This window comes from Podarcis melisellensis (genome assembly GCF_964234715.1).
Source record: "Podarcis melisellensis genome assembly, chromosome: 4".
Lineage (NCBI taxonomy): Eukaryota > Metazoa > Chordata > Lepidosauria > Squamata > Lacertidae > Podarcis > Podarcis melisellensis.
Window position 1 is genome coordinate 21,396,036 of NC_138531.1, and position 13,605 is coordinate 21,409,640.

Sequence of the window (13,605 nt, forward strand, 5' to 3'; positions counted from 1 at the left end):
CTCATGACTATGGGCCATGGTTCCTTTCAATTACTTGGTGTGTATAACACGTACATTTTAACTTGCAAGAGGTGCATTCTTTAAATCGATGTCGTTGCAAGGATGCTCTGGCCATGCAGCATTTGGATTCCCTTCCTAACCATCCTTGTAATGTGCATTACAGCTATTTTGATACACTTCCCCACTCTGTGGGTTGTAGCAGGGAGAACATAATGAGGGGCAGAAATAGGTTACCAGCCAACAGCAGAAATAATGAGACCATTAACCTCCCCATCCATCCTTTTCTGCTCCTCTGGAACCTCTGTAATTCAGACAGATGCTTAAGGGATGATTGAGTGGACGTACACCCCTCCTGGCAAATCTAGTCCTTATCTGCTCATGCTCAAAGCAGTGCATGACCGTGTCCTGCTGTTCAGCAGTCAAGCTTATGAAGAAAAGCATAGACTACTAGAGGAGCAAAATATATTGTGAGGAGAGGAAGGGGGTTGCAGCCTTGTTACCTATCTCTAGATAAGGTGGTTTTGCTAAAGCATTTGGTGGTGGGGGGGGGTGACACACTAGCACTGATTGGATGAGCTGCTCTGATGTCACAGAAGAGCCTTTAGCTTTCATACTCTGGACTGCGGTGGTATAATTAGAGGGACTGAGTAGAAAGATGGACAAATGCAGGAAACATAGAAGTTGAAAGAACTTAGGAAAGAGGCATGTGTTTTAGAGGTCCGCAGGGTAGAATGAGAAAACTCAAGAGCAGAACCAAAAAGAATGGGCAGAGGAGACGCTCACAATTTCTAACCATTTTGTTAAACGTAAAATGTGCATTTTTAATGTCATGCAATTTTTTTAAATGTGTCTTAATACAGAATGCAGATGATAAGATCACAGTAGTCAGTATTACTTTATTCACATTTGTTGAGATTGTTCTCCTGTATCATCATCCACCTTTGCTGACATAAAACGGCAGTTTCTCTATCTGCAGACACAGGTCTGGATTGAGTTGAATTCATTTCCCATTTAAGTCAATGGGACTAGTAAATGGTAACTTAAATGTATTTCAGTTCAGATTAAGTTCGACTAACAGGCTGAGCAGCCCTGTGCTTATATACCAGGTCTGGAGATTTGCTGATGAATCCGATACATGCTTAACCAAGAGGAGAGAAGAATACAAAGGAAGAAAACAGAAAAACAGGGTGGGTTTGGGAAGAGGCACACACAACCACAGTGAACACTGCCACAGCTCACCAGCTGGGATTACATGGCAAAGGTTAATTTATTGCAGACTACAGAAAACAAATTTGTTGGCAGTTTTCTACTAAGTGACAGACTTACATGGAGGAATAGTTCATTTTCTGGATTTTGTACAGGGGAAATCCATATTTTAGTCAGTAGACATCCATGAATTTGCAGAAACTACTCAGCGATGATGCCAACACAAAAGTCTGGAGGGTATGAGACGATACCTGCAGGCAAATTTGGTGGTGGCATCATAATTGTGCAAATATCATAACAACAACAACCATCATCATCAGGTTAGTCATTTATGGACTATATTTTGTAATGCAACATCTTTCCACTGAAAATTTGCTGGTATCTACATCGAAATATTGTTATAGGTTCAGAATTTCAAGGTGTAGCAGACTAGACATCAAAACACCTTTATTTAATTTTTAAAGCATCCCACTTGTCTCCTGATTAGAAATGGAGTCAGGAGCATCAGCCTCTAGCTTAGAAGAATAATGGTGTAATGGCTAATTAAATAACTACAGTAGCTCTATTCAGCAGTTTTGAAGCTTTTAATTAAAATAGAACAAGGTGCGGGGCTAGTAGCAAAAACCAAACAAAAACCACCATGAAGCATTTTTCTTTTTCTACCTGCAGTGTAATCCAGTTTTTCCCCCTTTTATTTTTATTGTCTGTGTTTCATGCAAGCTTCTGATCCATTTGTTTTCCCCTAGATAAAAGCAGCCACTGGTTGCTGTTTTTTGTTTGGCTTTTGTAACCCGGGGGCTATCTTATGCTCCCTGGAAGGGTACCTCAGAGGCCCTCAGATTTTGTTGATCTTCCTCTCTGAGGCATTCCTGCAGCTACACAAATGCCCACAACTCTCCTTCCCACCAGTTCTCTGATGGAGATTGCCTCTGGGCAAATGAAGATGGCAGGTGACTGTGGTCTCCTTGGTACAGTGCTCTGGGAGGAGGTTTGTGATTCCTCAGCTGGAGTAGGCTTGGAACAGGTGAGGGTCTCCTGCCTCATCAAGCCCAGATGCTGCAATCAGCAGGCAAAGGGGAAGCAGAGCTGAGATGCTGTTTTTGCTCAACTGCCCATGTTGGTGGACCTTGGCTTGGCTAGGTAGGTCTGGGCTTCAGGGCATTGTCTAAGCAAAGTGTGAGGGAGGGTAAAAGAAAAATGGGGAGGTGATTGAGGTTTCCAGACCTCCTGGGACCACACCCTGCCTGTTCTTAACTTACCAATGATATTATTTGTCCTTGGCTCTTGAGACACACATTTGACCATAGAGAAAATATAAATCAAGAGTGAAAGAAACAGGCCCAGCTTCCTTCCATCCAACAGGAATAAAAACATGGGTACAGTGGTACCTCGGGTTAAGTACTTAATGCGTTCCGGAGGTCTGTACTTAATCTGAAACTGTTCTTAACTTGAAGCACCACTTTAGCTAATGGGGCCTCCTGCTGCCACTGCTGCACGATTTCTGTTCTCATCCTGAAGCAAAGTTCTTAACCCGAGGTAGTATTTCTGGGGTGAGTGGAGTCTGTAACCTAAAGCATATGTAACCTGAGGTACCACTGTAAGTGAGAACTGTGAGAAAGGGACAATAGTTCAGGTCTCCGGATGGTGGTGAATCTGATTCCCCTGGAGTAGGTACCTGGCCCCTTCATGGGGAATTTTGTGGGTGCTGTGGCCCCCAGGGAGTTGGCACCTATGCCCTGGAGACAAGAAAGGTTTGAAAGGAACCTGGAATTTTTTATTTTTATGTTTTGCAAGGCAGGTACTATAGGAGCCAACTCCTAGGGGCTGACGTCCTTTCTGGCTCCCCTCCCCACAAAATAAAATATTTATGGCACCCCCCCCAAAAAAAGTTGCTGGGCGTTTCCATTCGAATAGCGTGTTGGTATGCCACGTCATGTGATCGATTGTGTGGGGCGGGGCTTACCTGGCCGCCCCCCACCCAATATTTTATTGCAGTTGGCGGTACCCCGCACAGGTACTGAGCCTGAACTGTTGCCTCGTGGCTCGGCTTGAACCCCGCGCCGCCGCCTCGAGACCTTCGGGCGCTTGTAGCCTCGTCCGAAACGAGAGACTTGCATGAGTTGACCCTTGGCGAGAAGGCGGGAAAAAGGCTCCTCCCGCCCCGCGTTCTGTGCGGAGGGTGAGTCTTGGGTGGGTTGCGGGGCGCTTTGCGCGCGCGGGCTGCGCTTATTCCGCGTGAGGAGAAGAAGAAAGGCGGCCGGGGCGGGGGCCGCCTGTGCAGCAGCAGGGGCAGGACTGGCGCGCGGACGCTGGAGGGGGCTCTTCGCCGCCGCGCCTTTCCCCGAGGCGGGGGCCGGAGTGGGAGGGGAAACAGAAGGCGGCGGCGGCGGCGGCGGCAGGAGCAGCAAGCAGCAGCGCTCGCTTCCCGCTCCTGGGTCGGCGGGGCCGCGGTCCCCTGACCCTTTGGCCTCCCTTTCCCCGCGCGCAAAAAGGCGAGCGAAGCTGGAGAGCCATGGCGCCCTCGTTCCCGTCGCCCGCTCGCCGCCGCTGCTCCCCTTGCCTTCCCCCTCCTCCTCCTCGCCGCCACACCGCCTCCCGGAGCCTTTAATGGCTCGGACCCTTCGGCGGCCCCAAGCCGACTCGTCCTGCGCCACCACAGCGAGCGAGAGCGCGAGCCCCGGGAGGAGCGCCGCCGCGCACGGTGAGCAGGGGCGGCGCGCGGACCTCGGAGCAAACAATGGGGGAGAGGGGTTGGAGGGGGCGGGCGCGTGGGCGCTTGCGGGGCTGAGGGGGCGGCGGCTCCCGAGTCCGGGCGCGGGGGGCCGCTCCGGCGAGGAGGAGAAGCAGCCCTTTTTATGTTCGTCCGCCGCCGGAGACGCTTCTTGCGAGGGTGAGGCGCCAGCCCTTGGACCAGGCTGAGAGGTGTGTGTATGTTTGTGTGCTGTGTTGTGTTGTGCGGTCTCCCTCTCTCTCCCCCCCCCCCGCGCCGCCTTTATGGCACACGCCCCCGCTCCGCTTTTGCACGCCGCTACTTCCAGAAGTTGCCTTTTGTCTCCTCGATCCGATTTGGAAGTTGCTGGGGCGAAGGGCTCCTCTTCTGACTTCTCTCGCTCTCCCCGCCCCCTTCTCGCTTTGCAGTATCTCTGGTGGGCCCGCGCCCCCACCCCCAGTCCCTCCCCAGGCTTCAAATGCGATCTTTCATCTTGGGGGGGGGGCGTTTGAAATGTTTGTGTGATTCAAATCGCCTCCCCTACCCCTTTGTATATAAGAATTAAGAATCACCCGGCTCGCCTTTCTCTATTGACGGCCGGGCGGTGCGGCTAGGCAGAGCTGGCTGCGCACAAAGGAAGCCGAGGGAGCGCCTGGGATGGACGGACGGGACGGACAGACGTGGGGAGGAGCAGCCAGCCAGCCTTGCTTCTCATCTGGAACCGTTTAACTCCGCCAAAGGTCGGGTCTCGACCCAGCGGCGGGGGGCGGGTAGGGGATCGCGGAGCATTTATTAGGGTTCCTCAATATGGGCAGGGGAGGGGTGCGCGGTAAGGTAGGGGGTGCCATTCAAAGGAGGCCTTGGTGACCAAGGTGTGGTATTTGCCTCAGTTGGAAGATACCCGGTGTTTTTAAGCAGGGTGGGAGGTGGGGAATCAAATCTGAGCTATTGGGAACAATACAGTGTGTCCCGTTGAAGTGAGAGGATGGGTTCGCAGAGCCTGGTGGTTCATTTTGAAGGAGGGGTTGTTGTTCCCCCCCCCCAGATTGTGCCTCATGTTAATTAGTTGGAAGGGGTGTCATTTGGCTTTCCAGCCTCTTGACAGGTACCCAGGTGTTTTAGGTTTTGAATTGACTGAAACACACCCTTTTCTGGCTTCCATGATCAGACCTTGCAGCTGAACAATGCACAGTGTCTTTACAGATCCAGAGTTCAACTGCTGCCTTCCTACCATGGAAGCTCATAAAGGTATGCTTGTTATCTACCGTATTTTCTGAAATGCAGCACACACTTTTTTTGGCCAAATTAATGTCATGAAAATCAGGGAGTGCATTATTAGATTTGATGGTGACGGCAAACCAAACCCTTTTGGTTTCAAGGTTTGAGGTGCGCATGAGATTCGTGTAAATATGGTAGTACAAGCTAAGTGAATTGTTTTTGAAAACGGAGGAGACGAGGGGAAAGTTGTGGAAGGGAGCTAAAGAATCCAGCTACCAAGAAGGCCCTCTGGACTTAAGCTGACTCTGTGTGTGTGTGTGTGTGTGTGTGTGTGTGTGTGTGTGTAGACAACAGGCTGTGTGTGTGTGTGTGTGTGTGTGTGTGTACACACACCAGGCTGAAAACCTGGATCTAAGTTGCAGCTGATACCCCAGATCTCAACTGAGTCAACAAAGGAGAAAATGTTAAAGAATATGTGACATGCCACCCCACTCTCAATGACCCAATCATTCTAAATTAATAAGAAGTGAAGCCCCAAGATCAGGAGTTACATGACCTATTTGGTCCCATGGAAGTGGCCCTCTTTTTAATTTTGCCTTGATCACATAGTTTCAGGTGCAACCAAAATAAGACATGGTTTGGTCTATTTGGGCTGCTTCACAGATATGTTTACATCAGCTGCTTTCTTATCACTTGATTGCTCAACACCTGATGACTCACAGCTGAATGTGCGAATTGGCATTGAAAAGAACCGTGCTTGAGGCGATGGGAGGCAGTACAAAATTTGTTTAGGGACTTTTTCACACTGTGGCCAAAGGTTGAGATGCTGGTCGTTGGTCAGATACTCCATGAAGTCAAGAAAGCCCTTGTGGGTTCCTAAATCATGATGTGTTCTGGCAGCAGTGGCAAGGGATAAAAGGCACTTGCTTCCTAGGCCTGAAGGTCAGGAGTCTTAACTCTACTGGGCTTCTGATAAACTACATGCATCTCACTGCAGAGGAATTTGAAGTATAGGATAGAGAATGAAACAGACAACAGAATTTTGGAGGGTATTGGCTGTATTTTTACATGCATGAACGGTGAATGCAAATACGTGTGCAGCCAGCTTCTTAGTAAACAGAGCATGCAATGGCTGGTAGTAATTTGCAGCTACATTCCATAAGGAGCATGCAATGGCTGGTAGTAATTTGCCGCTACATTCCATAAGGAGCATGCAATGGCTGATAGTAATTTGCAGCTACATTCCATAAGGAGCATGCAATGGCTGATAGTAATTTGCAGCTACATTCCATAAGGAGCATGCAATGGCCTATAGTAATTTGCCGCTACATTCCATAAGGAGCATGGAATGGCTGGTAGTAATTTGCAGCTACATTCCATAAGGAGCATGCAATGGCTGATAGTAATTTGCCGCTACATTCCATAAGGAGCATGCAATGGCTGGTAGTAATTTGCAGCTACATTCCATAAGGAGCATGCAATGGCTGATAGTAATTTGCAGCTACATTCCATAAGGCTACATAGTATGTGGAAGACCATGCATATCGATAGCTAGCACAGAGCAGATCTGCAGATTTTCTCTTACTTCAGTTGAATGGGTCGCCTGCCATGTCTAGATCACTTCTAATGCAATGAACCACCTGTTGGGCCACAACCACCCTGAGGGTGAGATGCAGGATCAATATTAGATAGGTGCAGAAGTAATCTCTTCCCAAATAAAACATGCCCAGGAGCACTGTGCCATCAGCCTTGGGGGGGGGGCATTGTTCTCCATTGCAAAGGAACCTGTGCACATGCTGAGAGGTACCCCACACAAGTCACAGGTGCACATTGAGTCTACTGCATTTGTTGGGGGGATTTCTGTGCCATTTGGAATAGTACTGTATAAAGCTCTTGGGAGCTTTTAGTTGTGAACCTTCTAGAGAAGTTGGTAGAAGCAGAGCTATCATTTAAATTAACTGATCAATGCATTTATATCTCATCTTACTTCCAGAGCCCTTATGTGGCTCTAGCTCAGATCCCTATAGGTGGCCTTCCGGCAAATGTGTGTTATGCAGTTCTGGAAATCTGATAGTCCTCAGCTTACTTGCTTGCTTCCAGATGACGCAGTGGCCAAGGAATCCCCTTCTTTTCAATCTTCCCACTCCTGTTTGCACACGGGCTGACTGGGTTCTGTTTTTGCAGCCTCATAGCTGACTTCATGCCAGTATGTGAACTGCTTTAGAAGGAACCACATGGGAGGTGCTAAGGAAACATCACTGCCCTTGGGTACTCTCTGTACCCTCTCCCTATGTACCTTTCTGTAAATTAAGATCTTCATTGTGAAATGACTCCTTCAGGTGTCTCTGCCACCTAAGCTGAGTCCGGGGCTGATGAGAGAAAGGGCCTTCTTTGTGTTGGCACCCCAATTGTGGAACACTTCCCAGAGAGACCCAGCTGGTGCCTAATTGCACTTTCAGCACCAGGCAGAGACCTTTTTTTTAATCTTCCATGCTTGTAAGACAATTTCAATCCCACTGTCTTTAATACTGCTTTTACCATTTGTTGCTTACAGTTTAATTCTTTTCTTCTTTTTGTAAACTGCCCTGGGAAATTAATTGAGGAGTAGTATAAAAATACTTGTAATATATTATTTCTGGATGAGACTGGAAGAGGGAATGTGTGCTTTGTTACTAAGCAACCACATTTGTGGTTCCTTCAGTCAGTCTTCCCCATTCCAGATAATCTTATTGCTGTCATAAAGGAATTATATACAGATACACAGTTTAATTTATTTCCATCTGAACTGGCCTCTGCTTGTTTTGGTTCTTGTTGACTGTCCACATAGGGGACAGGGAGAAGACTTGAGATAATGATGGTTGACAAGATCGGCATCTCTGGGATGCTAAGGATTCAAAGCATTGACAAGGGTTTTGCCTTTATGGTTTGATGGTGTTTAGCAGTAGTATCCGAGGAGCACTTTGTGCAGCTGCCTTGCTTATACCTCGTGTGTTGTCAGAGTGGCATCATCTATCGCTCTTCCCTTTGCAACCATAATGCTATTCCACAGTAATGCATTCTTGTGATTCTTAAACAGAGCTTCCCTTATGCCTTGACAATTACCCCTGGGCACAGTGAAATTCATTTCACAGCACTGAAGTCCAAAAGGGTTGTGAAGGACCGTTTCACACATTACATGTTTTGATGTATACCTAAAAATAGGAGGCATTTAACGACATAGATAGGTCCTCAGAAATGCATGTGCACCAACATGTATGTCATACAGGTACATGTCTCAGGGTGGACTGCAACTGCTGGTATATTCAGTGGGAGACCCAGAATTGCCTCTGCATGTTGTGTGACATGATCTTTGCATGACCTTGGAGGCTACCTCTTCCCATATGTCTCATTATGCTCCCTTGTATCAGCTGTGAACATCCCAGTTCAGGCAATAAGGAGTTGCAAGAGCAATGGCTTCCCCATGTTTATGCCCTTCTGTTTTTCTGAAATCCTGATGACATGCAGAATCTCTTTTAAAATCACTTTAGGTTCTTTTAATTTGGGATTGCATTTGATGGTCACAGAGAAACGTAATCATGGAAAGAGCTTTTGGCATATGTTTCGTGTGGAGTCTTAGTTCTAGGTTTGTTTGTTTTTAATTCCTTTTTAAAATTGAAAGCTGTACTGTAAAATATTTACAACAAAATTGAACAAACACAAAATACTTTGCATGAAGTTTGGTTTTTTCTGGAATGTTAAAAAGTTCTAAATTCCTCTCCCCATCAGACCAATCCACAGTAAGAAAGATTGATATAAAAATAGAGAGAGTGATTATTGGCTAACCCAAAAATGAGGTGAGGGTCTGAAGGCACCTGAAAAAGGTTTTTATGGAGACTAGAAGCAAACCAATACAGTCGTACCTTGGATTTTCGAATGGCTTAGTTCTTGAACGTTTTGGTTCCTGAACACTGCAAACCCGGAAGTGACAGTTCCAATTTGCGAGCTATTTTTGGAAGCCGAACGTCAGACGGTGCTTCCGCGGCTTCTGATTGGCTGCAGGAGCTTTCTGCAGCCAATCGGAAGCAGCACTTTGGTTTCTGAACGTTTTGGATGTTGAACGGACTTCCAGAGCGGATTCTGTTCAACTTCCAAGGTACGACTGTATTGTCCACACTGATTGCTAGTGACTCTTTGGCCTATCAGTCAAAGGTCTTTTACGGACCTACTAGGTACCTGAGTTACTTGAAATGGAAGATGCTGAGGATTGAACCTGGACTTTCTGTGTGCAAAAGAGGCATTCTACAACTGAACTACAGCTTAAAGCAGAGGGATCTGTGGCAGAGGACAGTGTGTACATGGGAATTTTTCCCCTGACCTATTTCTTTTCCTTGTCGTCTGCCCTAGTTTGCACTGCCAGCCAGTGTACTCGACCATTTGTATACAGTTGTCCATGTCCCTTACCAGGCAGAAACATGAATCTGATGTTCTTCTTCTTTTTAAGGGTGCATATTTTCTCCAAGGTTATTTCACATCGGGATTGGAAGTACTCATAGTGGGTTATGTGTAATTAGGACTGCAAGCTTTAATCGATTTTAATCAGTGTGATTATTCAATTTGAGTTTCAGTGGCTGATTAAAATTTGCCCCTCAACTAACCTGTGATGTTGAGAACAAAAGTCAGATGGGGCACTTGAAGGGCATGTCAATGGCTGGGCTATATAGATGAGCCATTTTCCTTTTCAATGAGCCAAAACTGATAGAACTCCTTGAAGGATAACTTTCCCCATAAGATTTATCGATAGCTACCAAAGTTTTCATGGAACACTTTCTCTCCTTATAAAAATAAGAACCAAAAGCAGTTGATAGGCATGAGAGTGAACTCTGTGCCAATATACAGTGGTACCTCGGGTTACAGACGCTTCAGGTTACATACACTTCAGGTTACAGACTCCGCTAACCCGGAAATAGTACCTTGGGTTAAGAACTTTTCTTCAGGATGAGAACAGAAATCGTGCAGTGGCGCTGCGGCAGCAGCAGGAGGCCCCATTAGCTAAAGTGGTGCTTCAGGTTAAGAACAGTTTCAGGTTAAGAACAGACCGGAACGAATTAAGTACTTAACCCGAGGTACCACTGTATCTTGATCTTTGATTGGAATAGATGAATCTTGAAGATGTTCATTTCAGAAGCTGTTTGGCATCCTACTACATCTGGGACACAGGTGGCGCTGTGGGTTAAAGCCTCAGCGCCTAGGGCTTGCCGATCAAAAGGTCGGCGGTTCGAATCCCTGCGGCGGGGTGCGCTCCCGCTGCTCGGTCCCAGCGCCTGCCAACCTAGCAGTTCGAAAGCACCTCCGGGTGCAAGTAGATAAATAGGGACCGCTTACCAGCGGGAAGGTAAACGGCGTTTCCGTGTGTGGCTCTGGCTCGCCAGAGCAGCGATGTCACGCTGGCCACGTGACCCGGAAGTGTCTCCGGACAGCGCTGGCCCCTGGCCTCTTAAGTGAGATGGGCGCACAACCCCAGAGTCTGTCAAGACTGGCCCGTACGGGCAGGGGTACCTTTACCTTTACCTTTACATCTGGGGAATATTAGGGATGTTGTCATTTTAATGTGGAATAGTATATTTTATTTAATTTATGCTGCCTTGTCCTTAAGGAAAATGTACTCTTCCAAGAACTTCAGAGTGCTTTCTGTACATTACAAAATGTCAGTGATTGACTTAGATTTAATTGGCTGAAAAGCTTGACAGCAAATCGATTTCAGAGTCTTTAATCAGTTGGCATTCCTTGCTAGTAATAAATAGAAGTTTTAAAAATCTGGAGTTCACCAGTCGATAAATTGAAAGCAAGACAGAGTGAGTTTTCAAATTTTCTTTTCCTTTTGTTAAGAAATGTTGTTGTTTACTGCAAATTGTAGCATGATATGTTGAAAGTAACATTCTATTAAACCATGATATCTTCTTAGGCCTTCTTTTAAGTAGATTGCTCTCCTGAGGATGAGGAAATAACTGTTTAAACACGGGGGCTAGTTGGTTGTTTTAGTGTGTGTGTTTTTCTTCTAAGTGCATAGACATTTTTGCCTTGTAACATATCCAATATAAATCTTTGGATAACCTGTTGATATTGGAGTAAATCCATTTTATGTAATGTTATGCTGTGTTATAACTCTTCCACCATCAAATACGTGGCCAGTTGTAGTGTGTTTGTATCCAAAATATGTTTGCCACCAGACAACAGAGAACATACTTGGTTTACAGATACCGTGGACACTCGGGTTGCGAACGTGATCCGTGCAGGATGCACGTTCGCAACCCGCAGCGGCGCGTCTGTAACCCGAAAAAACGCAACCTGAAGCGCCTGTAACCCGAGGTATGACTGTAGTCATATTAACTCCATTCAGATGTCATGCCCAATGATGGATATTAAGGAAGTTTCGCTGTAGTGTTAGATGCAAACTTTCTTTGAGCTATGCCTGTATAGATAAAATAGAATTGGAGACCATGATTTGAAATGGATTTTCAAACTATGTTTTGTAATATCTGTGCTTTGCAGTAATTTATTAAATCTGTACACCGTAGTTACATCTCAGGAGGTTGCTGCATCAGAGAAATGGGAGTGCCAAGTAAATGTAAACAAACACTAAATAATAGTTTGCCTGATTTTTAAAACTGAAACCGTGGTTTGAGCTTCCTAACTATTTTAGCACAAACCGTTGTGTGATGTTATGTCTTGAGTTGAGTTGAGACAACTGAAATGGCCAAGAGCAGCTTGGTGCATGGAGACTGCAGTTGGTAATCTACCGGCATATGAAGCTGTAGTTTATTGCAGTTGCTGTTTCAAAAATGAGGAATTGCATGCTGAGAACTGTAGTTCTTGAGCTAAATATTTTCTTTCAAATGAGTTTTCTGCGGCCACTCAGTTGACAGTGCAAAATTCCAGTGGTAGTACTTGACCCTTGGGATTCCCCCCCTGACTTTGCATCTACAGTGGTACCTCGGGTTAAGTACTTAATTTGTTCCGGAGGTCCGTTCTTAACCTGAAAATGTTCTTAACCTGAAGGCCACTTTAGCTAATGGGGCCTCCTGCTGCCACTGCGCCGCCGCTGCACGATTTCTGTTCTCATCCTGAAGCAAAGTTCTTAACCCGAGGTAATATTTCTGGGTCAGTGGAGTCTGTAACCTGAAGCGTATGTAACCCAAGGTACCACTGTATTAGAATGGGATTTGAATATTCATTTGTAAAGTAACTTTCTGTGGAACTGGATAGAATCAGAGCCATTCAGATACCTTAAGAACCAGTTATGTCTGTTAAATGCAAGTCTCTTAGTTTAAGCTTTAAACATGCAAACATCTGAATATACATTTTATTTATGGATTGCAAACTTACTCCTGAGTGCCTGGGATTTCAGCCTACTGCTGTTGGCAATTGTATATATATATATATATCATCTTATTAATAACTGATTTCAGTACAAAGTCCGATTACACCTCAGGTGAGGAGGAAGTATTGCATTAATACAAGTTAGATAGCAGGGTGGCTTATGTTGAAATATTCGCTATGCCTCTTTTTTTGGGTATTGATACACTTTGTAGTGAGTGCATTGAGCTTGTTGTAAGAGAAAAAATAATAATCCTGATTTATGACAGAAAAGAAGCCAAATGATTGTGTTGAGATTACTTCTCTCCCTCTCCCATTCCCATTGTCCTGCTAACACAGGCATAGTAAGCCTTTTTCAGTCTGAGAGACACATTTCATTCTGGGCCGAAATATCAGTGGTGGGTGGGGCCAATGTCAGAATGGGGGGGAGCTAGCTTCTGCACATACACAAACTCTTCACTGTCCATCATCCATGCAAAAAAAAAAGCATTACAGGAGTTCAAAATTCTAGCCAGGCAAAAGCACTCAAGGAGGGGGTGCAGAGCAGGGACTGGAAGGGTTGTGGTCTGGAGAAGATTATAGCCTGGAGAGAGACCCAAGGACCAGATAGAGAGACCAAAGGCCACATTCTGTTCCTGGCTTTGAGGTTCCCCAACCCTGTTAAGTTATCCTAACTCATGGGTATGCAAACTAAGGCCCAGGGGCCAGATCCGGCCCAGTCACCTTCTAAATGCGGCCCACAGACGGTCCGGGAATCAGCATGTTTTTACATGAGTTGAATGTGTCCTTTTATTTAAAATGCATCTCTGGGTTATTTGTGGGGAATAGGAATTTGTTCCTATATAGTCCAGCCCCCCACAAGGTCTGAGGGATAGTGGACCGGCCCCCTGCTGAAAAAGTTTGCTCACCCCTGTCCTGAATTTTGTGGTGCAGAGGTCCACCCGGTTGTTGCTTTTCCACTGGGTTTAATTTTCTGCACATTTTAAACATGCCTGGTATGTGTAACGGATGAAATCAGTATTTGGGGTTGGAAAGAAAAAAAACTAAAGTGTATAAGAAAAGAATCTGCATAGGGCAATTACATTATTATTATTATTATTATTATTATTATTATTATT

At 45.8% G+C, this 13,605-nt stretch overlaps 1 protein-coding gene and 1 long non-coding RNA gene across 8 annotated transcripts in view; one reads left to right on the plus strand and one right to left on the minus strand.

The window, feature by feature from the left end:
* On the minus strand, positions 1 to 3,268 carry LOC309368380. Its single transcript, XR_014167754.1, has 2 exons — positions 3,170 to 3,268; positions 1 to 1,457 (listed from the first exon to the last, which is right to left on the minus strand). It is a non-coding gene; the product is annotated as an uncharacterized lncRNA (long non-coding RNA).
* A 28-nt stretch (positions 3,269 to 3,296) lies between these two features.
* The window catches only part of FARP1 (FERM, ARH/RhoGEF and pleckstrin domain protein 1), a 182,785-nt gene continuing 172,476 nt past the window's right edge, over positions 3,297 to 13,605 (plus strand). For 4 of the 7 annotated variants that reach the window (XM_081908169.1, XM_081908173.1, XM_081908174.1 and 1 more), the window contains exon 1: positions 4,003 to 4,128. The gene's annotated coding sequence lies outside the window, so the exon portion shown is untranslated. Of the gene's footprint in view, positions 3,386 to 3,896; positions 3,908 to 4,002; positions 4,129 to 4,545; positions 4,657 to 13,605 lie in introns of those variants that run through there. The other 3 variants (XM_081908171.1, XM_081908172.1, XM_081908170.1) reach the window with 3 other exon arrangements.